This window comes from Podarcis vaucheri (genome assembly GCF_965113315.1).
Source record: "Podarcis vaucheri genome assembly, chromosome: 2".
Classification (NCBI taxonomy): Eukaryota; Metazoa; Chordata; class Lepidosauria; order Squamata; family Lacertidae; genus Podarcis; species Podarcis vaucheri.
This window is the reverse complement of record NC_138760.1, coordinates 97,590,073-97,615,095: the sequence shown is the minus strand read 5'-3', so window position 1 is coordinate 97,615,095 and position 25,023 is coordinate 97,590,073. Positions and strand designations below refer to the sequence as shown.

The following is a 25,023-nucleotide window of genomic DNA, read 5'->3' as shown; positions in this document are numbered from 1 at the left end:
ATGAGGTGTAGGTGCTGGCACTGTAGATAAGATGCCTATAAAGTGCTCACTTGATAGAGCGCATGGACCAAAATGGTCCTTAAGTGCACCAAGTGGCCACTATGCCTTATAATTGGAGCCAATAAAAAGGAGTGTTTGTTTAAAGTATATGGGAAGCTTTTAGTGGAGAATTGTGGAAAGAGAGGCAATAAAGCAGTTGCCAAAATTAATGTGCAGAGCGAATTTTGTGAGTTTGTTTGTGCTGGGTTGTTTTAATAATATTTCTTCTATAATATATGCATTTAGCTTGATCCAAACCTGCAACTTTTTATTCACAACTGGCAGATAAATAAAACTTATTAGAGCTAATTAACGCAACCAAATTGCTTATTTATTTTTTGATATTCAAATCTTTGTGCTTTTGATCCAGTGGTGATGTCCACTAATGTAAGAGGATATTTCCCCTTCTTTCTGCAACCCTCTATGCTACCTTCCACCTTGTTTTGCAGGGTCATCTCACCCTCAGAAGCTGATTCTGGGTGGTGGGCACTGGTGAGAACATTTAGTTAATGATCTTTTTTTCCAAGTTGCTGATGTTCTAGGGAGTGATCCAAATCCAAGATCCATTTGGGTTTGGATGAGTGAGTGAATCTCCAGCTGAGCTGGCTGATTCTTGGCATAGCCAGACTACAACTCGTCCAAGACAGCAATAATTTGACAACATCAGGGAAGTATCACAGAACTGATAAAGTGAAAGGATGTGTGACTAGTCCAGCATAAATCCACCACTAATGTACTATTATTCCATCAATGGCATGCTGCAAAATATACCTCTCTCTCTTCCCCCCCCCCCCATAAAAGTCTGCAATCTGGAGTGGTGGTCCTTCATCACATTTAAACATTTACTCATGAGGATATTAAGTTCCAATGAAGGTTGTCAGTTGTGGGACCTCCGATGAAAATGATGGTGTCTGGTGCAATGTGATATAGATGTTTATGCTTGTGATGTTTCTGGTAGAAATAGTTGTTTCACATGGGAAAATTAACTCTCCTTCTTTTAGCCACATTCCATTAGCTTAAGACACAGCATTTTAACTACAATGGGATAGGGAAACAATGATATCTAATGCCAGACCTTGGCACAGGCTGTGCAAATTAGATCAGGATAAGCAAAAAAGAAAAGAAAAGAAATCTTTTGAATTAAATTTTCCTTGCGTTAAATTGATTAAAGCCCATCTTTAGACAGATACAAATGAGCAGCCCAAAGTTGGCAATTTAACCTCATTGGCATGCAAGTGATGAAATGTTCCACCCTGTCAAGTGCTATCTCAGAACATACCTGACTTACCCAATATCTCTTCCAGGTGCTATGTCTTCCGTGAAAAATTCTGCTTGGTCCAGCAAGCTACTTTACCATAACAGAAACATTCCCCGTAAGAAATGGTGTCTATCGTAACCATGCATATTATTTTAAAGATCTTGATAGTTCACTCTTAGAGATGGATTGATCAGTCTATTTCTGTTCTGTCTCATGTTCACAAGTCTTCTTTTCTACATCTGCTCCATCCTGATTCCATTTCTATTTGCAGTGTTAAACGAGCACACCACACTTAATTTTATATGGACAGAGAGCTGCCATTTCTCTCTCTTCCCCCCATGAACCCACAAAAGATGCTCAGAGGGACCCCCAAAGGAGTGGAAGAGCAGCATTAGATAAAACACATAACGTACCATGGAATTATGAAGCTGTTCATGCTTTTAAACTTTTCTATTATTCTCTTTCCCAGTCCCCAACCCTTTTGGGGGAGGGAGTGTCCTAAAGGGTTTGAATGTGGATTTTTAATCTTCAACTTGAATACCAGAAACCACAATGGATGGGATTTAAACTACAGCTGGCATAATGAGGAGTCTCCTCACACCTCTGGCTGGCAGAGCAAGCCGGGTAATGGCCCCGAACGGAGCAGAGTGGGGAGTCTTCCAGGACTTGAGAGATTTATGAAAATATAATGTAAATAACACATGTAAAAGAGAGAGGCTGAACTTGAGAAATGGCAGATTTCTTAGACAATTTCCGATGGCCTGAATGTGAGTTGCTTCTGTGGTAGCTGGGATTCTGGTTTTTTTTACAGGTTGGTGGATAATGATAGATGCAACAGTAGTTAACCACAAGCCAGAGCAAATGAACCACACATTCCATACTTGTGGAGTGTTTTCTACTCTAGCTTTTTTCATGATAAATGCAGTAACAAAAGCTCAAGTGAGAGGAGACAGCTATAGCGATGGATGTTTAGGAAGAACAGGTGCTCATGTCTGGCTCTTCATTGGCTTCTATGTGGATTCTTTTTGGAGCATATGTTACCCACAATATTAATCTCTACCCAGGCTTAGCAGTGATTTTTTCAGAATATTTTTCAGCATCCTTATCTACAAATTTGGAAGAACTGAAGAACTGTGGGCTTCGCTTAAGAGTACTTTTTCATCTTCTTGCTTAGCGAGTCTTGTATGTAGATATAACTTACATTTCTGTTTTATAATAGAATAGAATAGATGTTGCATTATACCATTTATTTGTTTACTTATTTTTGGAAAGTGAACTGATTTAAATATTCTGCTCAAAGTTAGAAAACATCTGAAGGCAGCCCTGTTTAGGTAAGTTTTTAATGTTTGATTCTTTTTTAAATATTATGTTGGGAGCCGCCCAGAGTGGCTGGGGAAACCCAGCCAGATGGGCGGGGTATAAATAATAATAATAATAATAATAATAATAATAATAATAATAATAATAATAACAATAATAATAATAATAATTTATGTATTTATTAATTATTATTATTATTACAGTCATACCTCCGCTTATGTATAAACTTGGGATATGTAAGCGGCAAACCCGGAAGTATATTTCTGGATTTTTGCCATGTGCACATGCGCAGAAGCACTCTACCACCCCACCCGCGTGCACAGAATCGGTCCCTCTGGTTGTGGAAACCTCGGGATCCAACCGCAGCTCTGGGATGGATCCCATCCGCAACCAGAGGTACCACTGTATTCTGTTAAACACAATTCTACGGTATTGTGAAAATGCAGTAATTATTTAAAAAATAGATCATAGGCAGTTTACAACATACCTTAAAACATCAAATGTAACATTACATAATATTAAAATAAAACGTTTCAAACGAAAATCTAATGCAAAATATAATACAGATCTATATTTAATGCAGGATAATGAGCAATAAAACAAAGCATTCTCTTAAACATAAAAAAAATTACAAGTGAAAATCAGTCAGAAAAATACAAAAATTCTGCCTATTAAAACACCATTAGTTTCTTAATGGCAGCTCTCTTGCTTGCCCTTTTCCCACTTTCTAAAGCTCTCCAGTGTGTCTTGCTTTATTTTTAAATTTTATTCCAGAAAAATGCTTGAATTATTCACAAATGCCACTGCATTGATTAATTTTGAATGACGGGAGATTTTTACGCAAGTTCAAGAAGATGATGACGCAACAAAATACCTGCTCCTGACTTCAAGATGCATAGTGCTATTGTTTTTGATCTACATTTCAGATTTTCTAAAGCCTCGTGGCTTTCTGGCAGCACTCAATACCAGAAGCAAAATCCAGTGGGAGCTTCCTTCCTGAAAAACTTAACTTGGTGCTTATATTCAGGAAGGATCAGGTTTCATTTTCTCTGACTGTTATTTGGAGCAATCAATATTGAAGTGATGAGCAAATGGTCACCTGGAGTTTATACTTTGATGGGGATGCAGAAGTAAACCCATCATTTCTTCTGGCTCCGAAAAGACCTTAATCTAAACATCATGGGAATTATTTTTCATCACTGAAATATTTATGGGATGGCCGTGGCCATTAAAGAACCCTTCCATTATTTCTGTATGCCCTGTTTCCTTTAAGCATAGCAAGTGCACAAGTTAATCACTCGCTGGTGACAGCCAGGGGAAAATGTTACACTATTATCATACATTCCGGCAGAGTCCCGTTATCTCAGAGATAGAAAGCTTTAAGCAGCACAAAGAGACTAGAGTGAGATGCCCACTCCAGGCATTATTGCCATAAGACGCAAAAGGGGGTATAGTTGGGTCTGTGCAGGAGAGCCAGATAGCCCCACCCCTAGGCTGCAAGAATTCTCAGAGCCTTAGTAAACTTCTGCAGTGGAGATCTTGCAGGGTTCTCAGTCTTGCAGAGAGTTTCCACAGAATCTTATGATTGCAAAAAGTTTACGCAAGGGGCTGGTAGTGTTATGTACTGAAGTTCTCACCCTGGGCCAGCAGGGGGATACTGTAGATAGTTATGCAAATAAGGGATCAAAAGTGACATTCAGTGATTGGATAGTTTTAGAAAGTTGTTACAGTAACGTTGTACTGGAGCTCTATATAAGCAGGCTGACTGAACCCTTCAGTTCAGTTCTGTTCTGGCCTGTGAATAAACAAGAGCTGCTTTGAAGAATCACTGTGTCGTCTGATATGTTCACCACAACTTAACAGGTAGGATCCCAACAGGCCGATTCTACCTGTGTTGCCCTTGCTCACATTGGAGGATGAAGAACTCACATTGCATTTTCTGTCAGAATTGCTAATGTTTAAATCAGCATGGTACATAAGCTAAGCAAATTAAGACATTTATCCAACAAATGGCATGGGTCCTGTTTCTGTGAGATGGGTTTTAACAGTCAGGAAAGGATATATTAATTGCAATTTATCCCTCCAGGTGCCCACATGTGTGGTTTGAACAGAGTTTCAAATCCCGTCCTTGGCAGCAAAATTAAAAGCATAGGAATTAGCCTGTAAAGCTTTGTTTTGAGCAAGTCCAGCAAACGAAGGAAGCTGGCTTCCCCCTTCTTAACCCACTTAACAAAGACGCTGGCAACAACTTGGGAAGTCTTAAAATATAATTTACTTCTAATCTTGCATTGGTTTACAACAATGGCAGCAGTAAAAACTATGCAGGCTAAGTATTTATATTTACAGTATAATCAGCTTCAGGCATGGTCCTGTTAGCTAGGGATGATGGGAGTTGTAGTCCCAAAACATCTGGAGGGCTGAGTTTGCCTAAGCCTGGCCTAGGTCTGCCCTCATGGCTGGTCACAGGAAGACAGAGAGAGGAGAGAGCAACAGGAAGTACTATATGTTCCTTCCTGTCCATGGGAGGAAGAGAAATGACATCACACAGAGCCCCTTCTACTAACTGTATTTCTATGGTCTGAGTACGTGCCCATCAGCAATAAAGCTCTGTGGACATAGCCCCTTCTCATGCTAACTAGGAAGACTATGCATTTGTTGGGTTTGGCTGCTAATCTACCATAGTTATATAGGAATGGGGTGGGCACAACTTCAGCATGGCAAGTGGGGAATTCCTTTGGACTAAGCAGGCAAACTTTCCCTCAAGAGAAAAAGGTTGTTAATGTCTCTTGCAACTTACACTCCTGCCTGAGCCAACAGACATTTGATTTAATGTCTTCTTATACTTTGCGAAGGATGGTATCAACTAAATTTCACACCCTCCATGTCAAATATTGCATTCCATTACCAAATATGAAACTACAGATGAGATGGCAAAGAAGATCCGTCTTGAGAAGTGCATTAAGCTACAACTTATGTCAATCACCACAGATTTAGGAATGCAAATGTAAAGAACAGTAGTATATTCTGTTGCATATTAAATGGAGCTGGCCTTCGTATGCTATCTGTTCTTCTGTTTGTGCATTTATGAAACACATTTGTAGCTTTTTATTTTTATTTATTAAATTTGTATAATGCCCTTCATCTGAAGGTTTCAGGGTGGTTCACAGCATAAAAATACAAAATGGAAACACAAATACATAGTAAAAACAACAACAAAAACCCATAACTCCCCTCCCACAAACACATCTAAAAGGACATAGAATTGACCTTCATAGCTTGACCTTCATAGCTTGACCTTCATGAGAAATCTCAGGGTGGGGTACAATAAAAATTACAATCCCCCAAATTTCTAAAGCATTCAGGAAACAATCCTATACACAAGAAGCTGTCATAAAGCAAGCCCATGTAAATTAAGCTGGCATAAAGTTACACCAGATCCAAACCCCATTAAGCAGTGGGGCTACTTCTGGCTGAGCCAGCCTTAGGGTTCATCCACACTTCCGCTTGCCCCATGCTTTCTAGGCAAGAGTCCAATCAGTTTTTCATTTGCCCTGTGCTTCCCCCCAGGAAAACCTACTGTTTACTGCTGAATCATAACAAATGTCCACTGGGTTTTCTGCAGATTAAAGTTTGTTCCAATTCAGCGGTAAACAGCAGGTTTTCCTGAGGAAAGTGGTAAAGAGAATGAAAAACCTCCCGGGACAAGCAGAAGAAAACACAGAACAAGTGGACGTGTGAATGAGCCCTAAAATAGTGTTTGAGTTATGCTATCCTTATTCCAGCTTAATTTACACTGGGTTGTCAAGTCAGATCACCAAGTTGAATGGGTTTAGGATCTAGCCTAAATTGAATGGGTTTAGGATCCAGCCTAAGTCCCTCCTCTCTAGCATCCACTCCAACCACACCTCCAAAATTCCTCCTTTTCAGGCCTTTCTTTTGCTGGATTGAGATCTGTCAGGCTCAGCTCAACCCACTGAGCTGGGATGCAGAGATATGTAAATATAACTCTAGCTGAACTAAGGACGAGCGTATTCAGCTGGCATAGCCCAGATGCACTGGGAGTCTCCTGGCCCAGCCAGATATCTGCTGGATCCTAACCCACTCATCCTGGTTATGATTGCTCCCTAAACAATCAAACCATAAATCAATTTACAAAAAGTGCAGATAATAATAACAACTTCAGAGAAGAATTCACTTCCACATATAAACATTAGCAACAAGCACACCCCCAGGCTCACAAATGAGTCTTTACCTGGTGCCTGAAGGATAAAAGTGCAGGCAGTGCCTGTGCCAGACCTACTTCTTGAGGAAGGCAATCCATAGACAAGGCACCACCAGAAAGAATGCCTTCCCCCAGAGGCAAATGGGCCATGTGGGGAGGGGTACTTTTCTCAGGAAAATGCATATGAACTAGACCCTAGATGAAAACAGCTCATAAATTTGTCCTGAGGAAACTTTCATAGATTAGTGGCTCCCACATCACCTGCCTGTACACTGCAGAGACCTGCTGTTCCCCCCCTCCAAGTGCCCTTGCTGTCTGAGGTGAGATGGGTGGCAACTGGCAAACGGGGCACTCTTGGCTATCACACTGTCCTTTGAAAAACTCTCCTCGAGGAGGTTCATCTGCTACCATTGCAGCTCCAGGTTTCTCCCAGGTGTTTCAAAAACTCATCTGTAACTGTTGTTTTGTTACTTTTATGCATTGTTAGGTTCCACTGTGCAATTTGCAAACCGCCCTGGAAACTGATGGTTGAGGGGTGGTGCAAAACCCACCAAGCAAATATCTATAGTTCGTGTTCCTACACGCTTACACTTAGAATTTCAGTTCTGAAAATGTCCTCAGTCACTGACAAAGAAGTCATCGGCAACAAAACTGTAATAGAATATGGTAGCCAATAAAATAAATCTGAAGCATTAAAGAAGACTTCAGATGTGAATAGGAAGAGACACCACTTACTTCCGCCACGTCTAATAGCTCTGGCTTCAGTCCCCAGGCTTGCCTGTCAGCGCTGGAACTGCATGCCTATTTATGCACATGTTGGAAATACACAATGATTACCTCAAACCAGCAACATAATGAAATGAAAAGTGGTTTGTATCTCCGCTGTGAGACAGTTGCCCTGATTTAGATGAAAAGCCCATTGCAGCCAAATACTGCAGGATTTCTTGAACATGACACTGACCCTCACTAAAGTATGTTCTATGAACTTCTTTGTTTGCAGACCCTCCAACTGAGATTATAGCAAACAATTATTGCCCAGCAGCTACGGAAAGTTCATCATGAAAATGTAACCTCCTTCAGCTCTACAGGATCTTCAAACAACAAAGCAATGGCAGCAGTATGACTTAACACACAACTGTTGAAAAGAAAAAAGTTTGGGGGAGCCCCCATAATATCAGTGCAGTGAAAGCAAGCAGACCTGGGGGGGGGTTCTTCATCACTGCAAAACAGAGCAGTCTCTGCCAGAGTCAATGTCTGCTTTCCAAGAAAGTCCCACCAGCCAATGAAGAGGTGGCCTTGAATGTTGCTGCTGTCTGAGCCCAACAAGGACAGGGCACCAATACGTCCCTTCTGTCATCAGAGAGGTCTGTCCAGGCTTTCTGTTCATGTGAAGGAAGAGGGTGTTCATACCTCTGAATGCACATAGGCCCTCTTCTCATATGTGAGGAACATGCAACTGTCAGGCATGTTTGGAATTGGAGGGTGGCCAGTAAGTATGATTGCTCTCACCCTACGGCCTCACACCTTTGGTAAACATGTGAGAAGTTGAATTGCCTCCTTTTGTCCTCTCCTCATTCAATCAACTAAAATTGTTGGGTGATCCTGAATAACAGGTAACCTCAATTGTGTCCCTTTCAGTCATCTTTTTCCACAACTGAAAAGGCCCAGCTGAACAGCCCAGATCTGAAAACCCTTACATAGAGGAGATATTATGATTGTTTTATTTTTCGGAAGAAGCAGTTCTTGTTTTTACAGAAGGTAGAAACAGGCGGCTAGATCATTCTAACCATTAATCTAATGCTGCCATACAAGGCAGTCAGGTTTTGTTAATAGCTTTTATACTACACTTAACTTCCAATTTGTTGAGATGTCAATCTGGGAGGCTTTGTTGGAAACCAATGAGTTGAGATTACTCCAGCAATTACCAACAATAATGGATTACTGCATTTGACAAACCTGTAAATATAAGAAAATCTCTCTCACATACCCCTTTCCATTAGAGAAATAATCTGGAGGAGGGAGTGCACTGGACACATAGTACCTGAGAAGTCACTATTAATATATATGAGAGATTTATGCAGCATCCTTTCTGCAGTGGCTTCTGGGTAAACCTTTAACAAAGGAAATTGATAGGTTAAGCAATTGCTCTGCAAACTCCTTTTAAAAATATTTAAAATGTCCACTGAATGTTGATGCAGCAGAGCCAAATCAATTCAAAAGACTAAATTAAATGACCCTTATTCTAGTGATAATCAGATGCTCAGTGGGTTGAATGTCTGCCTCTCCTGACAGGAGTGTTGTGCTGAAAACCTATCCTGCATTTTTTGCCATTCTCCATCGATTAATGAGACAAGAAGCTGCTTTCAGAAATTGCAAGAAGGAAGAGAAAATTTCAGTGAAATTCTTACGAATGGAGTACAAGCTTTTTTCTTGAGCTTTCCATACTTCTGGGGGCTTTTAGTTGGGCCTTCATGTCAGGGTCTAGAAACCAAGCCTTATGAGGAGCGCTTGAAGCAGCTGGGTACGTGAAATATACTCAGAGTCGTGTTTAGCCTGGAAAAGAGGGGACTGAGAGGAGATAAGATTGCCATCTTCAAATCTGTCAAGGGCTGTCACATGGAAGAGGGTAACAAGCTTGTTGTCTCCTGCTCTAGAGCACAGGAGTTGAACCAATGGCTTCAAGTTACAAGAAAGGAGATTCTGAATAAAATACAGAGAAACTTTCTGACAGTAAGAGCTGTTTGACACTGAAATAGTCTTCCTTGGGAGCTAGTGGGCTCTCCTTCCTTGGAGGTTTTAAAGCAGAGGTTGGATGGCCATCTGCCATGGATGCTTTGGCTGAGATCCTTGCATTGCAGGGGGTTGGACTAGATGACTCTTGGGTCCCTTCCAGCTCTATGATTCTGTGATTCTATAATTTGATGCTGACTGGGGAGCCTGATTGCTGTTGTCAGTATCTCAGCTCGCAGTCAGAGGTAACTGGCCTCCCCCAGGCAACCGACTGAGATACTTGTTGACCTTCCCGTCTGCGTCTCCCGGCAGGCAAGGTCGTAAATCGGCGATCCTCCTCAGACGTGAGAAGAACACACCCTCCTCCTTCTCCCTCCCTGCATTCCCCCAGGGAGGGGAAATGAGACAGACAGGAGTCCTATTTACATGTTTTATTCCTGTCATTCAGCAGTACATAGAAAACGTGACTGCACCCTTCAGACTCCGGCAGTAGAGTCACACTGCTCCACCCCTGTACTTCCAGCACAGGTCAGATGACACTCTGAGCTAACATCCAGTGCTCAGTACAGAGAATAGACTCCCCCTTTTCCCCAACAGTACAGTTCCAGACAACAACATCCTGTTTTGCATTCCAGCCACCTGCAGCTGGCTTTTGCATTGCTGCTTTTATCCAACAGCTGTGCACTGCTATTGTTAAAGTGAAGTTAAAGAGATCAGCCCAGAAACATTTTTATAAGGTAAAACTAATGAAGCTGGCCCATTACCAAGAGGATATCTGCCTGTGCAACAGCACTTCCTCTCCCCACATGCCCCCCCCCAAATCTCATTGGTAATGGGGTCCCCCAATCCTCCAGAGCAGATTTAGGGGGATGTGCAGAGTAAACAGGAAGAGCAGGGGGGGAGCCTGTTCTGTGGCACCCACTAATGTGCATTGTATCAGTATTTGTCCAGTTTGTCTGAGTTTCATGGGGCAAGCAAGCGAGTGGATCATTGACTGAGTTGTGAGAGTGGTTGCAGAGTATGGGCAATGTGATTAGAGAGTGTGCAAGAAGAGTGAAATTTGAGCCCATTGGTTAATAGTCTTTACTTGTTTGATTGTTGTGGAGGTGATGATTATGTAAGGAGTGCATTTGAGTGGAACTGAGTGAAATGTATTTTTTCCTGTAGTTAGATTAAGCTGCATTTATTGTATAAGAGGCTGGAAATTTAATTTGATTGGTTTGTTTAATTGTATGATTGATTAGACATATGGTGGGTCGAAAAGAATGACTTTATTTTTCTGTTGCTTAGTTATTTTTTTCGAAAGTGGGATCAGTATTATGTATTTTGGTAACTGATTTTCATCTGTAGTGTTTTATGCTGATGTTTTAGAGGCTGTTTAGTTTAGCCGCCTATTATAGCGTTCTATAATGTGGGGATGTTTTGGTACAGTATTCGATTTTTATTTGTGATGTTTTAAATGTAAGTGGTATATAAATTGTCTCAGTAAATACCAAGGAGGTCTGCTCTTAAATTAGAGGCATCTGCAACAGATCCACAGGCAGCAGTATAAAATGCTTTATGCAAAATGCTCTGGTTCAAAGATTCATCTTTCAAAGCATCTTTCTGATACACCACTAATCAGAAGCACAATAGGTTAAAAAAAAAAAAGTACGGATGTTCCTAAGTTTTGGAGAGTTATCCAGTTTCAAGATAATTAATCCAATGTGTTTTTGTGTGTCTTTGCAAATAGCCTAAAGGAAGACCATTTTAAAAAGTGTATCTTGTCCAAGAAAGTGCTGAGTATCTTTAAACCAATCAAGTAAAATGTTGTTCAGCAAGAAAAAGCAAACTTTAATGGTCACTTGTCACATTTAAATGACAAAAAATGGGATGCTCACTACATTTGTCAGGCTGACTGCCCATCCAATCTCCTATTATTTCTGGTTTTCGCAAGTTGTTATAACATTACACCTTGCCTCCCCTCCCCAATAATAATAATCCAAGCCATTGGATATAGCCAATGGTCATTTCCCCATCATTTCCATACTGTGGAAAAGTTATGTATTCAACCAAGCAAACATCGAGTTGGATGATTTCTTTTGTAAAATCGACATTTTAAGAAGATTTGCATTTTGCATCTACAAAAAAAAAAAAAGCTACATCTGTTTTCTGTACTTCGAAACTGTTTCCTCTGCTTACTCAGACCTGCTGGAAATGTGCTCACTAGTTCTATAAGGCAGGGGTGATTGAAACTGTGGTCCTCCAGAAAGGGGCTGTCCATCCCATTTCACCACCTGAGGTGAAATGGAAATGTGCCACTCCCTGTACCAGACGTCCCCATTTCCCGGGGATATTCCCCGGATTCACAAATCTGTCCCCAGACAAAATCCGTCCCTGGAATGTCCCCGGATTTCATTTAATGTTTTCATTTATATAATGTTCATTTATATTTTAAGTGTTGTAGATTTCTTAGTAGGGAATGAATGTTGCATGATTGGTTCAACGGCACAAGACACATCATATGGGGACTTCCGGCAAGGCAAAATGGTGGATGCCACGGCAGCCAGCAGCTCCTGAAGCCAGCCAGAGCCAACTGCGCTACCAGGCTGGCTCGGGCTGCTGAGACCGCTGCTGCCGCCACTGCCAAGGGGGAACCAGAGACGCCCGCCGCGTCAACTGGGGGAACCGCTGCCCCCCACGACCCAAATCGAGCTGGGAGCGAGAGCAGCCGGGCACCCAGCCAACTGCCCAGCGGCGCTCCGGGGCTAATGCAGGGAGAAGGAGGAGAGGAGGAGAAGGAAGAGAGAGAAAGAGGAAGGAGAAAAGAGAGGGGAGCCCCAACCTTGCTACGCCACTGAGGAGGAGAGGTAGGAGAGCACTGGGAGGGCAAGGACACGTGGTTGAGCCCAGGCCCGACCTGAGCCTACTCCATGGCGGCTAGCACTCCAAGAGAGCAAGTTGGGGCCCAGAGGAAGGCCGCGTGACAGAGGAGACCACAAAAGAGAAGATATTACAGTACTTCTTATTTTTTTAAAAAACAACAACTCTTTTTTTAAAAAATGACTTTTTTTTAAAAAAAGTGTCCTCGGATTCTTTGAAAAAAATCTGGTAACCTTACTGTACCCCCCTCTCCCACACTCCCAGTTTCACTGCATGCCAGAACACCCCTCTTGGAGCATTCTGCAAGGCTTTGATGCCCGTCTTCCCTGCCCCAAGGGCAGAGAAGATGAGCAGCCAAGCAGCACAGCAGAACACTCCTGGTAAGGTGGGGCATTCCACCAGCAGTAGAAGGAGTCATGGGCGGGCCAGCTCTGCCTCCAGAAGTTTTTGAAACAACTTCCATCTGGACCAAAGCTCAGGGAAGATAGCAGCTGATGTTCTTACAGTCTATCCACATAGCCAAGACACTCTTTCAAACTATACCATGTACTGCGAAGAAAAAATAGATAAACTATTTGGGATGCTAAGGTAAAATAAAAGTTTTCAAAAGCTAAAATGAAATAAATCAAATGAACCTAAACCCAATAAATATATTGAAATTTATCCACTCTTAAATATTCATTTGTTTTGATGCGTATCTCTGAAATCATATTCACACCCTTGAGGAACTGCAACAAAATTTAGCTAATTTGTAATATGCATAATTAGCAATCTGCATTTTCTAACTTGTAATAGCTGATGTATGGTTTTGCTATTGATAATTTAGTAATTCCCACTTCACGTTTCTGAAACGCATTAAGTATATTCTGTTTGAGGCCTGGCCAAAAGGACAAAAGCCCACCCTGCTGACTATGCTGAGTTGTATTCTTGAGTTCAACTTATTTGTGATCTACATCGTGACCTGGCTTTCACCATTTTGGCACCACTGAGTGATAAATTGCAAAAAAAAAAAAAAAAGTACAAGAGAGTCTGTAATGTGCAGTGCTTTTGTGTCCTTCTTTACACTGATGGTCTTCCTCACGTTGCCTTACAATTCCTAACCAAAATAACATGACCTATTTGCTACCAGAGAAAAGGTTGCCCCCTAAAGATATATTTTAGAGGGGATACAGTGGTGCCCCGCAAAACGAATGCCTCGCAAGATGGAAAACTCACTAGACGAAAGGGTTTTCCGTTTTTGCGTTGCTTCGCTAGACGAATTTCCCTATGGGCTTGCTTCGCAAGATGAAAACTGTATCCTCATTTTAATACGTATTTTAAATATTGTTTTAATTCCACTGATAATTTTATTATTTTTAACAATAACCTTTTCTATATATATTTAGCTATGTGTGTTTTTTCTGCATTTGCTTTAATTTTTGTGAGCCTCTCTGAGTCCTGGTTCTTGGTTCTGAACATAATAATGAAAGAAATGTCAAAGAAATCATTGCCATTTCACTTATAGGTCCAGATCTGAGCAGGCCTTTTGCATCTGGCCAGGGAATGACATAAATGAAATTGTCCTTTGCAAGGTTCCCTGGACCTGGCCTTCCCCTCCCTACATCCCCACCCAGTCTATCTTGCGAGAGACTCCAAGGTATATGACATTAGAAAGCTGGTGCAAAAGAGCAACTATTAGATTAGTGCACATTTAATACTTATGTAATAAATGTCTTTTAATGCTAAATTGGAAGGTCAAAATCTTTGGTGGACGAAATGAAATAATCTTAATGAGAAGTCAAATTGTATTTTATACTTCACTGATAATTGCCAGACAGATCAGCTGCCACCGGCAATTACTGATTGCTTTTTGTTCGTGGATATTTTTTCTTAAAAGGAAGAAAATTAGTGATGAAGGGACTGATTTTTTAAAATTAAAACATTTATGTGGCAATAAAAAGAAATTGAGACTACATTTTGTATCCTGTTTAAAAGATAAATGAAGAAAGGTTGTAAGCGGTTGGGTTCCACATGCTTTTAAACTGTGGAATCAAACAGAACCTGAATGAAAAACTGAAATAAATCTTTCATTTTTACTGAACTGGAAGAGAACTTAACAGCTAATTGAAAGTCTCTACTGAACTTGATACAGAATAGACCAGCACAGGAAAAACAAGTTTGTTAGTTCCAAATTAGGGTTTGACCGAAAAACACCTGTTATGGTACATTCACAGGCTCCCCCAAATCAGAATGTGGGAATGAAATGAAACCAACATGTGGGTACTTTCCCACTGTCTCAGGAGACGGACAGAATACCAATATCCAAGTTGCAGTTTGGTAATGACAGCAGTAGCCATTGTAGTACCTTCTGAAGTAAAGGTAAAGGGACCCCTGACCATTAGGTCCAGTCGTGACCGATTCTGGGGTTGCGGCGCTCATCTCGCTTTATTGGCCGAGGGAGCTGGCGTACAGCTTCCGGGTCATGTGGCCAGCATGACTAAGCTGCTTCTGGCGAACCAGAACAGTGCACGGAAATGCCGTTTACCTTCCCGCTGGAGCAGTACCTATTTATCTACTTGCACTTTGACGTGCTTTTGAACTGCTAGGTTGGCAGGAGCAGGGACCGAGGAACAGGAGCTCACCCCGTCGCGGGGATTCGAACCACCAACCTTCTGATCGGCAAGTCCTAGGCTCTGTGGTTTAACCCACAGCGCCACCCGCATCCCGTAGTACCTTCTAGACATTGTTAAAGTACAGGTTGGGGGCAATGGGAGTTGTAGTCCAACAATATCTGGAAGGTACCCATGTTAGCTACCTCTGCTAATGATAAACATTTTTGCTGGTGCTTTCCATGAGCCCCATGGAGATATCTTGGAGGAGCTAGTCAGAGCTTCATGAGTTGGAGTCTGATTATCCTGGAGAGAGACCTAGCAGGCTGGGATGGGCAGCAATGGGTCTCACAGGAGGTCTTAGATTGTCCAGGGTGTCAACCCTGGGGACAGGGGGTTGTCCAGCCCACAGACACTTCCTGGCATCCTCCTGGGGTGTGTCAACATCTTAGTTCATCTGGCCATGCATTACCTTTGATGCACTTTTAACCCTTCCTTTGCCTACATTCCGTAATGATCTGAGCATTACAGTTTGGGGTCAAAACCACAATCCAGGTTCCAGTTCCTCATCCACCACTTCCTCATCCACCACAAGGTTAAGGGTGTCTAGCTCATCCTGAAATAAGGTTCCTATACTTCTTTGTCTAAGGATCAGCATTAAAGCAAATAAAAGGAGAGAGGACCTAACAGACAAGAAGTTAAGCTGTCAGGGGCAGGGTCTGTAGCTCAATGGAAGAGCACAGAAAACTCAAGGTTCAGTCTCTGGCTTCCCCACAAAGGACTGGGAAAGAACCCTGTCTGGATTCCTCGAAAACAGATTTCACGTAGTGAGGGCAATACAACGTTAGATGGATCAATATTCTGACTCAGAATAAGGAAGAGTCCTGTGCTGCTTACAATGTCAGTGGCAGTAGAAAGAAAGGAATCCAAAATTACTAGGTGTAATGTGAACTATGAGCAATAGCAGCACAGCAAAACGAGGAACAAACGGCTACATGCTTATCAAGTTGTACTTTTTATTTATTTATGACATTTTAAAAAGTGCTCTAAAATAAAAATTTAAAAATGGAAGGGCGGAAAGCCCATTACAATTGGGCAAAATATGCATCCCAGTAAGAAATGTGTTCACAGGGACCTAGTATACAAAAGGGATCAGGTAAAAAATGGATGAAGAAAAATCGTATGGAAATGACAGCCTATAAAGCATGAATTTCACAGTGCTTTATCTTCCCAAACACAAAGCAGAATAACTGAAAGGAAGGATGCCACTGAGGTTACTGTGTAGGCAAGCACTTTGGAAGAAATGGCACCTTTGAATGCCGTAGTGGAGAACAACCACTGAGCATTGCTGCACAACTTTCACTTGTTTAAATAGGTGTCCCAAGGTGTTTCAACCACTTGTTTCAAGGTGTGCACCCTTGAAATGAATGGAGCCTGCCTGGCAGTGATTCTTCTTGTGCATCATTCAATTCCCAGCAGTCACTAGATTCTTATTGTCCCTCCTGTAGCATTGTTGAGCTGATGTTTCCAGTAGCACCTGCGTGTTAAGGCACTTTGGATTATAGGATCAAGACCAACTTTTTAGGCTAATAGGTACATAAAAAATGCATTATATTGGAACAGAAAATATATGTCCCACCTTGTACAGGAAGCAGTAAAAATATTGTGCTGAACTGAAGTACTACCAAGTCCTTTATAATTGTCTTTGCTTTTAAACAAGCCTTGCCTGTTGATTTGCTAACAGACTTGTTCTTTGCTAAACTGGAGGGATCCTTTCTTTTTACTGAGTAAATTCATTGTTGTTGTTGTTGTTGTCTTGCAGTTGTGGGGGGTGAAATGGTAATAAATAGGGTATTTATTCATTTCCTGTGTGTGGAATATCTTGCTCATGTTCACTATATAAAAAAATACAGTTTAATGGCAAAGGACCCAGCCCAGTCTGTGTCCTGAGTGTAGCAAAGCATATCTGCAATCCCATTAAAGCATAGCTTTATGTAGGCAAATGTAGGGGTGCTTATTTAGGTAAATTATATGCATTGAGGAGAGTATGTTAGAAAGGAAAAAAGAGATGCCATCAATTTTAATTATCATTTGTGTACAATGCCATGATAGTTTTCTCTGAGTTGGTGATTTATAAATATTCTTATAAATAAATAAAAATGACAAAAGAAAAACCCTGCTAGTTCAAACTAGAAGCCCATCTAATCCAGCATGCTGCACCGCATAGTGGCAAATCAGATACCTCCAGAATTCTGCAATGAGGACACAAAAGCAATAACCTCCTCCAGCAGCCTCGTGTCTCTGAACAGGGTGGTTCAATGTCATTTAGGCATCCTGGGTAACAGCCATTGCTCAGATTATCTCCCACTGGGACTACTGCAATGCCCTCTACATAGGGCTACCTTTGAAGGTGACTCAGAAACTACAGGTAATACAGAATGGGGCCGCCAAATTGGTGATTGGAGTGGCTGACAGGACCATATAACACTGATCCTAAAGGATCTACATTGGCTCCCAGTACGGTTCCTAGCACAATTCAAAGTGTTGGTGCTGACTTTTAAAGCCTAAATGGCTTCGGCCCTGTATACCTGAAATAGTGTCTCCACTCCCATCGTTCAGTCTGGACCGAAAGTGAAATTATAGGGAACCAGGCAGAGGGCCTTCTTGGTAGTGGCACCTGCCCTGTGGAATGCCCTCCCATCAGATGTCAAAGAAATAAAGAATTATATGACTTTCCAAAGACATCTGAAGGCAGCCCTCTATAGGCAAGTTTTTAATGTTTGATGTTTGTCTTACTGTGTTTTTATACTCCTTAAAAGCCACCCAGAGTGGCTGGGGCAACCCAGTCAGATGTACAATGATAATAATAATATTAATAATAATGGCCCTGTTCTACATGAATTTGTCCATTCCCTCTTTAAAGCCCTCTAAGTTTTAAACATTATGTGCCCGTGAATTTCATAAATTAATTGTTTTGTATGAGGAATTGCTTTCTTTCACTTGCCCTGAATCTCCTTCCAACCATGACTCTGAGTCCTAATAGTAGGCAAGATGAAGATAAATGTCTCTTTCTCCACACCATGCAAAATTTTATTCAATTAACCTTGGGGCTGAAGATGTTGCTATAAGCGATTTTCATGTTCACCCACAGCTCCAAAATGCCAGGAAATCACAGCTGTTAAGAAACATGCCATTAATGGATGTTATTTGGGCAATCTTCATATAGCATGGTACCTTATCTTGTGGTTAGGTCTGGCTTCACTGGACTTTGAAGCTGTTAGTGGAAGAGTGATGACCCTAAGTCCCAGAGTTGACCGTTCACTAGAATAAGCACATGGGATCTATGCAACTGAAGCTACTATTCTACATTTTGTTGTTGTTGTTTAGTTGTTTAGTCGTGTCCGACTCTTCGTGACCCCATGGATCAGAGCACGCCAGGCACTTCTGTCTTCCACTGCCTCCCGCAGTTTGGTCAAACTCATGCTTGTAGCTTCGAGAACACTCTCCAACCATCTTGTCCTCTGTCATCCCCTTCTTCTTGTGCCCTCAATCTTTCCCAACATCAGGGTCTTTCCAGGGAGTCTTCTCTTCTCATGAGGTGGCCAAAGTATTGGAGCCTCAGCTTCACGATCTGTCCTTCCAGTGAGCACTCAGGGTTGATTTCCTTAAGAATAGACATGTTTGAGCTTCTTGCAGTCCATGGGACTCTCAAGAGTCTCCTCCAGCCCCATAATTCAAAAGCATCAATTCTTCGGCGATCAGCCTTCCTTATGGTCCAGCTCTCACTTCCATACATCACTACTGGGAAAACCATAGCTTTAACTATATGGACCTTTCTTGGCAAGGTGATGTCTCTGCTTTTTAAGATGCTGTCTAGGTTTGTCATTGCTTTTCTCTCAAGAAGCAGGCGTCTTTTAATTTCACGGCTGCTGTCACAAGTCTACGTTACAAGTCCTCAACTTCTAACTACGTTTCAAGAGCTGCCTGACTCTGCCTTATGGTGGAGCCACTGCTACTTGAAATGTTTCCAGTTTTAAAAAGCAGAGGGGCTGGTAACCTGGTTTGTTTTGGATTCTCATTGATGGCTACATAGGTGCCTTGGGACTCGTGAAAGAGCCTAATAAAGAAATGCTCGGAACATGCAGGTTTTCAGCCCTGCTTGAGATCGAAACACATTTTATCCCACCTTTTATGAGAGAACCTGCCTTGGTTACACACTCTCTGGCTTATTTTGCAGAAGCCAAAAAACTTGGCTGAATCTCAGACCCTTAGACATTACCCATGGTTTGTATTTATTTTTGCAGCATCCAAGTGACTCTTAACCACATAGCGGTGACAATTATGAAGAAATAGTCCTAGCTAGCATGATTTGCTGATGGGGTTTTGCTTCCTGGGCATTAAAGACTAGAAAATGTTGCCTAAATATTTTGCTGGTGCAAGGACTTTGGAAGGTAGAGATTCCGTATAGGAAGCAGCAGTATATTTGCATGGGCAAACTCTAAAGCAACAGTTTTCCCATGCAAAAGCTTCCAGGATGTAGGGTGGGCAAGGCTTTCTGGGGCCAGAATCTACTGTGTCTATTTTGGAAAGTCATTTGGAATATATGCACAACTGGATAATTGGAAACCTCCGGAAACAGCTATAAAACTCACAGACCATGAAGGACACAAGCCATGAACCCACAGATTGGCATCACTTATTTCCCATCACCTGATTACTCAATGCTTGTTAACTCAGTAAATGGATGAACTGTCTGCATGGGAAAGTCTTATGCTTGAGTTGACCTAAGGTGATAGAAAAGCCGACTCGTGATGGTTCAGTCATACATATAAGATATGACTTTGTACTGCACTGCAGGCAACATAAATTTGCATGTGTGAAGCAGCTCTCAGAAGACAGAGCTCCTCACAGATATAGAAATGTAGTCTAAACAGGGTGTTTTTAGATGCTACATATTATAGATCAAAATATGGACAGCACTTCAGAAAACACTATTGATTTTTCAAGCATAAAGTCAAGCTAATGTACTAGTAATGGGGCAACAGGGGTGTTTAGTGATTTGCAGGGATCTGCTCTACACCTTTTAAATAAAAAGTGCAATGCCAACATTCTTTACATAATAATCATGGAGGGACCATGAGAACTGAAACAGACTGCCCCCCAAATGATCCACCATTGGGAAATATGCCAGAGCTGTGTTCTGAAACACCTATGAAAGTCAGCAGCTGTGCACCAGTCTTTTCTGTACATTTAGATAGCCTTTGCTGATAACTGATCTGGGGGGTACAAGAAAGAGAAGATTGTTTCTTAATTGTAGTAACGTGGTAATAAAAAATAAAGTTTGGACCTTCTAGATGCCAGGTCCTATATGTTCAAGGGCTACATCTCAGCTCTGCTATGTTGCAAATGACCATAGAATCATAGAATCATAGAATCATAGAATCATAGAGTTGGAAGAGACCACAAGGGCCATCGAGTCCAACCCCCTGCCAAGCAGGAAACACCATCAGAGCACTCCTGACATATGGTTGTCAAGCCTCTGCTTAAAGACCTCCAAAGTAGGAGACTCCACCACACTCCTTGGCAGTAAATTCCACTGTCGAACAGCTCTTACTGTCAGGAAGTTCTTCCGAATGTTTAGGTGGAATCTTCTTTCTTGTAGTTTGGATCCATTGCTCCGTGTCCGCTTCTCTGGAGCAGCAGAAAACAACCTTTCTCCCTCCTCTATGTGACATCCTTTTATATATTTGAACATGGCTATCATATCACCCCTTAACCTCCTCTTCTCCAGGCTAAACATGCCCAGCTCCCTTAGCCGTTCCTCATAAGGCATCGTTTCCAGGCCTTTGACCATTTTGGTTGCCCTCCTCTGGACACGTTCCAGTTTGTCAGTGTCCTTCTTGAATTGTGGTGCCCAGAACTGGACACAGTACTCCAGGTGTGGTCTGACCAGAGCAGAATACAGTGGCACTATTAGTTCCCTTGATCTAGATGCTATACTCCTATTGATGCAGCCCAGAATTGAATTGGCTTTTTTAGCTGCCGCGTCACACTGTTGGCTCATGTCAAGTTTGTGGTCAACCAAGACTCCTAGATCCTTTTCACATGTACTGCTCTCAAGCCAGGTGTCACCCATCTTGTATTTGTGCCTCTCATTTTTTTTGCCCAAGTGCAATACTTTACATTTCTCCCTGTTAAAATTCATCTTGTTTGTTTTGGCCCAGTTCTCTAATCTGTCAAGGTCGTTTTGAAGTGTGATCCTGTCCTCTGGGGTGTTAGCCACCCCTCCCAGTTTGGTGTCATCTGCAAATTTGATCAGGATGCCCTTGAGTCCATCATCCAAGTCGTTGATAAAGATGTTGAATAAGACCGGGCCCAAGACAGAACCCTGTGGCACCCCACTAGTCACTCTTCTCCAGGATGAAGAGGAACCATTGATGAGCACCCTTTGGGTTCGGTCAGTCAGCCAGTTACAAATCCACTGAGTGGTAGCATAGTCAAGACCGCATTTTACCAGCTTCTTTACAAGAATATCATGGGGCACCTTGTCAAATGCCTTGCTGAAATCAAGGTAGGCTACATCCACTGCGTTCCCTTCATCTACCAGGCTTGTAATTCTGTCAAAAAACGAGATCAGGTTAGTCTGACATGACTTATTTTTCAGAAATCCATGCTGACTATTGGTGATCACAGCATTCCTTTCTAGGTGCTCACAGACTGTTTGCTTAATGATCTGCTCCAGAATCTTCCCTGCTATTGATGTCAGACTGACTGGGCGGTAATTATTTGGGTCCTCTCTTTTCCCCTTTTTGAAAATAGGGACAACATTTGCCCTCCTCCAGTCTGCCGGGACTTCGCCTGTTCTCCAGGAATTCTCAAAGATGACTGCCAGTGGTTCTGAGATCACATCTGCCAGTTCTTTTAATACTCTTGGATGCAGTTCATCTGGCCCTGGAGACTTGAATACATCTAAACTAGCCAAATATTCTTGTACTATCTCCTTAGTTATTCTGGGCTGTGTTTCCTTTGCTGAATCATTTGCTCCAAATTCTTCAGGTCGGGCACTGTTTTCTTTATCGGAGAAGACTGAGGCAAAGAAGGCATTGAGGAGTTCAGCCCTTTCTGTGTCCCCTGTTTGCATTTCACCATCTTCTCCTCTGAGTGACCCCACTGTTTCTTTGTTCTTCCTTTTGCTACGAACATACCCATAAAAGCCTTTTTTGTTGCTTTTAACCTCTCTAGCAAGCCTGAGTTCATTCTGTGCTTTAGCTTTTCTGACTTTGTGTCTACACGTGCTGGCTATTTGTTTGAATTCCTCTTTGGTGGTTTCCCCCCTTTTCCATTTTTTGTACACATCCTTTTTTAATGTTAATTCAGTTAAAAGTTCTTTAGATAGCCACCCTGGCTTCTTTAGGCACCTTCCACGTTTCTGTCTCATTGGTATTGCCTGTCGTTGTGCTTTTACTATCTCCCTCTTAACAAACTCCCAGCCATCATGAACTCCCTTACCTTTTAGTATTGCTGTCCATGGGATCTCACCCAGCACTTCCCTAAGTTTTATGAAGTCGGCTTTCTTAAAGTCAAGAAATTGAGTCCTAGTATGCTTGGCTGTTCCTTTCCGCTGTATAGTAAACTTCAGAAGAGCATGATCACTCGCGCCTAATGATCCTTCCACATCTACCCCACTAACCAGGTCATCAACATTGGTTAGGACCAGATCTAAAATGGCTGTTCCTCTTGTTGCTTCTCCCACTTTCTGGACAATGAAGTTGTCTGCAAGGCCAGTGAGGAATCTGTTTGACCTTATGCTCTTGGCTGAGTTTGACGTCCAACAAATATCCGGGTAATTGAAGTCCCCCATTACTACTATCTCCCTTCCTTTTGCATGCTTGGCCATCTGTTCCAGGAAGGCATCATCTATGTCCTCCGTTTGGCTTGGGGATCTATAGTAAACTCCCACAATGAGGTCTCTGTTATTCTTCTCTCCCTTAATTTTGACCCAAATGCTCTCACTTTGGCTTTGAGGTTCTAAATCTTGGATCTCTTCACAGGTATACACATCCCTGACATATAACGCCACTCCTCCTCCTTTCTTGTCTGGTCTGTTTCTCTGAAATAGATTGTATCCCCCCATTATTACATTCCAATCGTGGGACTTATCCCACCAGGTTTCAGTGATGCCTATTATGTCATATTTAGTTTGCTGTACCAAGAGCTCAAGCTCATCTTGTTTATTTCCCATGCTTTGCGCATTAGTGTAGAGACATTGAAGTCCATTAATCATTCCCCCGTGTCTCTTATTTAAGGATTTTTTCCTCCCACCACTAGGTCCGCGTGCTGTTTGCTCCATTTGGTTTATGACATTTGGATGATCATCTTCATTAATTGATAGACTCCTACCTTCAGGAGCACTGTCTCCCTCCCCCACATTAGTCAGTTTAAAGCCCTCCTGATGAGGTTTCTGAGATTTTTGGCAAAAACATTTCTCCCAACCGTTGTGAGGTGCAGCCCATCACTTGCCAGAAGTCCATCTTCAAGAAACTGCAGTCCGTGATCTAAGAATCCAAACCGTTCCTGTTTACACCATTTGCGAAGCCAGCTGTTCACTTCCACTATTTTCCCCTCTCTCCCTGGGCCACGTCGTTCATCTGGGAGGACAGACGAGATGACAATTTGTGCATTTAGTTGCTTCAATTTCCTGCCGAGAGCCTCGTAGTCTCTTTTGATCTTCTGGAGGCTATTGCTTGCAGTGTCATTGGTTCCCACATGAACCAAGAGGAAGGGGTATTCGTCAGTGGGTTTTATGATTCCTTGCAGTCGTTCAGTTACATCTTGGATCTTAGCCCCGGGGAGACAGCACACTTCCCGAGACATCTTGTCAGGCCCACAGATCACTGCTTCTGTTCCCCTCAGTAGGGAATCCCCTATCACCACTACACGCCTCCTCTTGGGTTTGGTCGGGGTTCTTCCGTGAGCTGTCCGTTCCAAGGTCACCTGCACATTCCCTGAGGACTGACTTTGCTGCTCGTCTTCATATACCTGATCGACTGTAATGAGGGAGAGATCCTCAAATGGAGTCTGCTCTTCGTCTTCCATGCTAGGGGAGAGGACCTCAAAGCGATTGTGTATTTCTAAACAATCAGAGTGAACCCTGGGCCTCCTACTTCTTTGAGTCACGTTTCTCCATATATCTGGCTCCTGTGTTGGTGAACTAGACTCCTTCTCAGGGGAGTCCCCTGTCTCCTCCTTGGTGGGGACGGTGTGCTCTGTTGCTTCCAAGAAGAGCTCCAGCTCTCTAATTCTTTGGAGCGTAGCTACACGTTCCTCCAGTTGCTGGACTTTGTCTTTTAAAAGGGCAATCAACATGCAATTGCTGCAGGTAAAGCTGCCTGCAACCTTTGGCAAGATGGCAAACATTGCGCAGGAATCGCAGGCGACTGCAGCTGTTCCTCCCCTTCCATCATGAGATCGTGTTGTTGGGGGTGGCTACAGAGGTCCTCCATCATAAAAAGCTTGAAGACAGGACAAATAACTTCCCCCACAAAAAAAAACCTAGGTCTCCCCCAACAAACATTTGAGATTAGCTCCCCTAAATCTAAAAGATGGGTATAACTGCGCGCGCCGCTGCCCTACGAACTCTGATAAGCTCCTCCCACAGCTAATCCCCTGCCTCAACAGAAACCCTGCCCCCTCTGACCTTTACACAGGGAAAACAGCTAATCAGCCAGAAAGAAACACACACACACAAGAAAACCCTTTTTGCTCCTTCTTCAACTGCTGCCCTACAAACTCTGATAAGCTCCTCCCACAGCTAATCCCCTGCCTCAACAGAAACCCTGCCCCCTCTGACCTTTACACAGGGAAAACAGCTAATCAGCCAGAAAGAAACACACACACACAAGAAAACCCTTTTTGCTCCTTCTTCAACTGCTGCCCTACGAACTCTGATAAGCTCCTCCCACAGCTAATCCCCTGCCTCAACAGAAACCCTGCCCCCTCTGACC

At 42.5% G+C, this 25,023-nt stretch overlaps 1 pseudogene across 1 annotated transcript in view; it reads left to right on the top strand.

Annotated features, from left to right (window-relative positions):
* Positions 1-1,932: 1,932 nt before the first annotated feature.
* The window catches only part of LOC309527494 (transmembrane protein 50B-like), a 60,993-nt pseudogene continuing 37,902 nt past the window's right edge, over positions 1,933-25,023 (top strand). Inside the window, exons 1-2 of the transcript in view lie at positions 1,933-2,447; positions 9,301-9,360. The product of the transcript in view is annotated as a transmembrane protein 50B-like (transcript). The remainder of the gene's footprint in view (positions 2,448-9,300; positions 9,361-25,023) is intronic.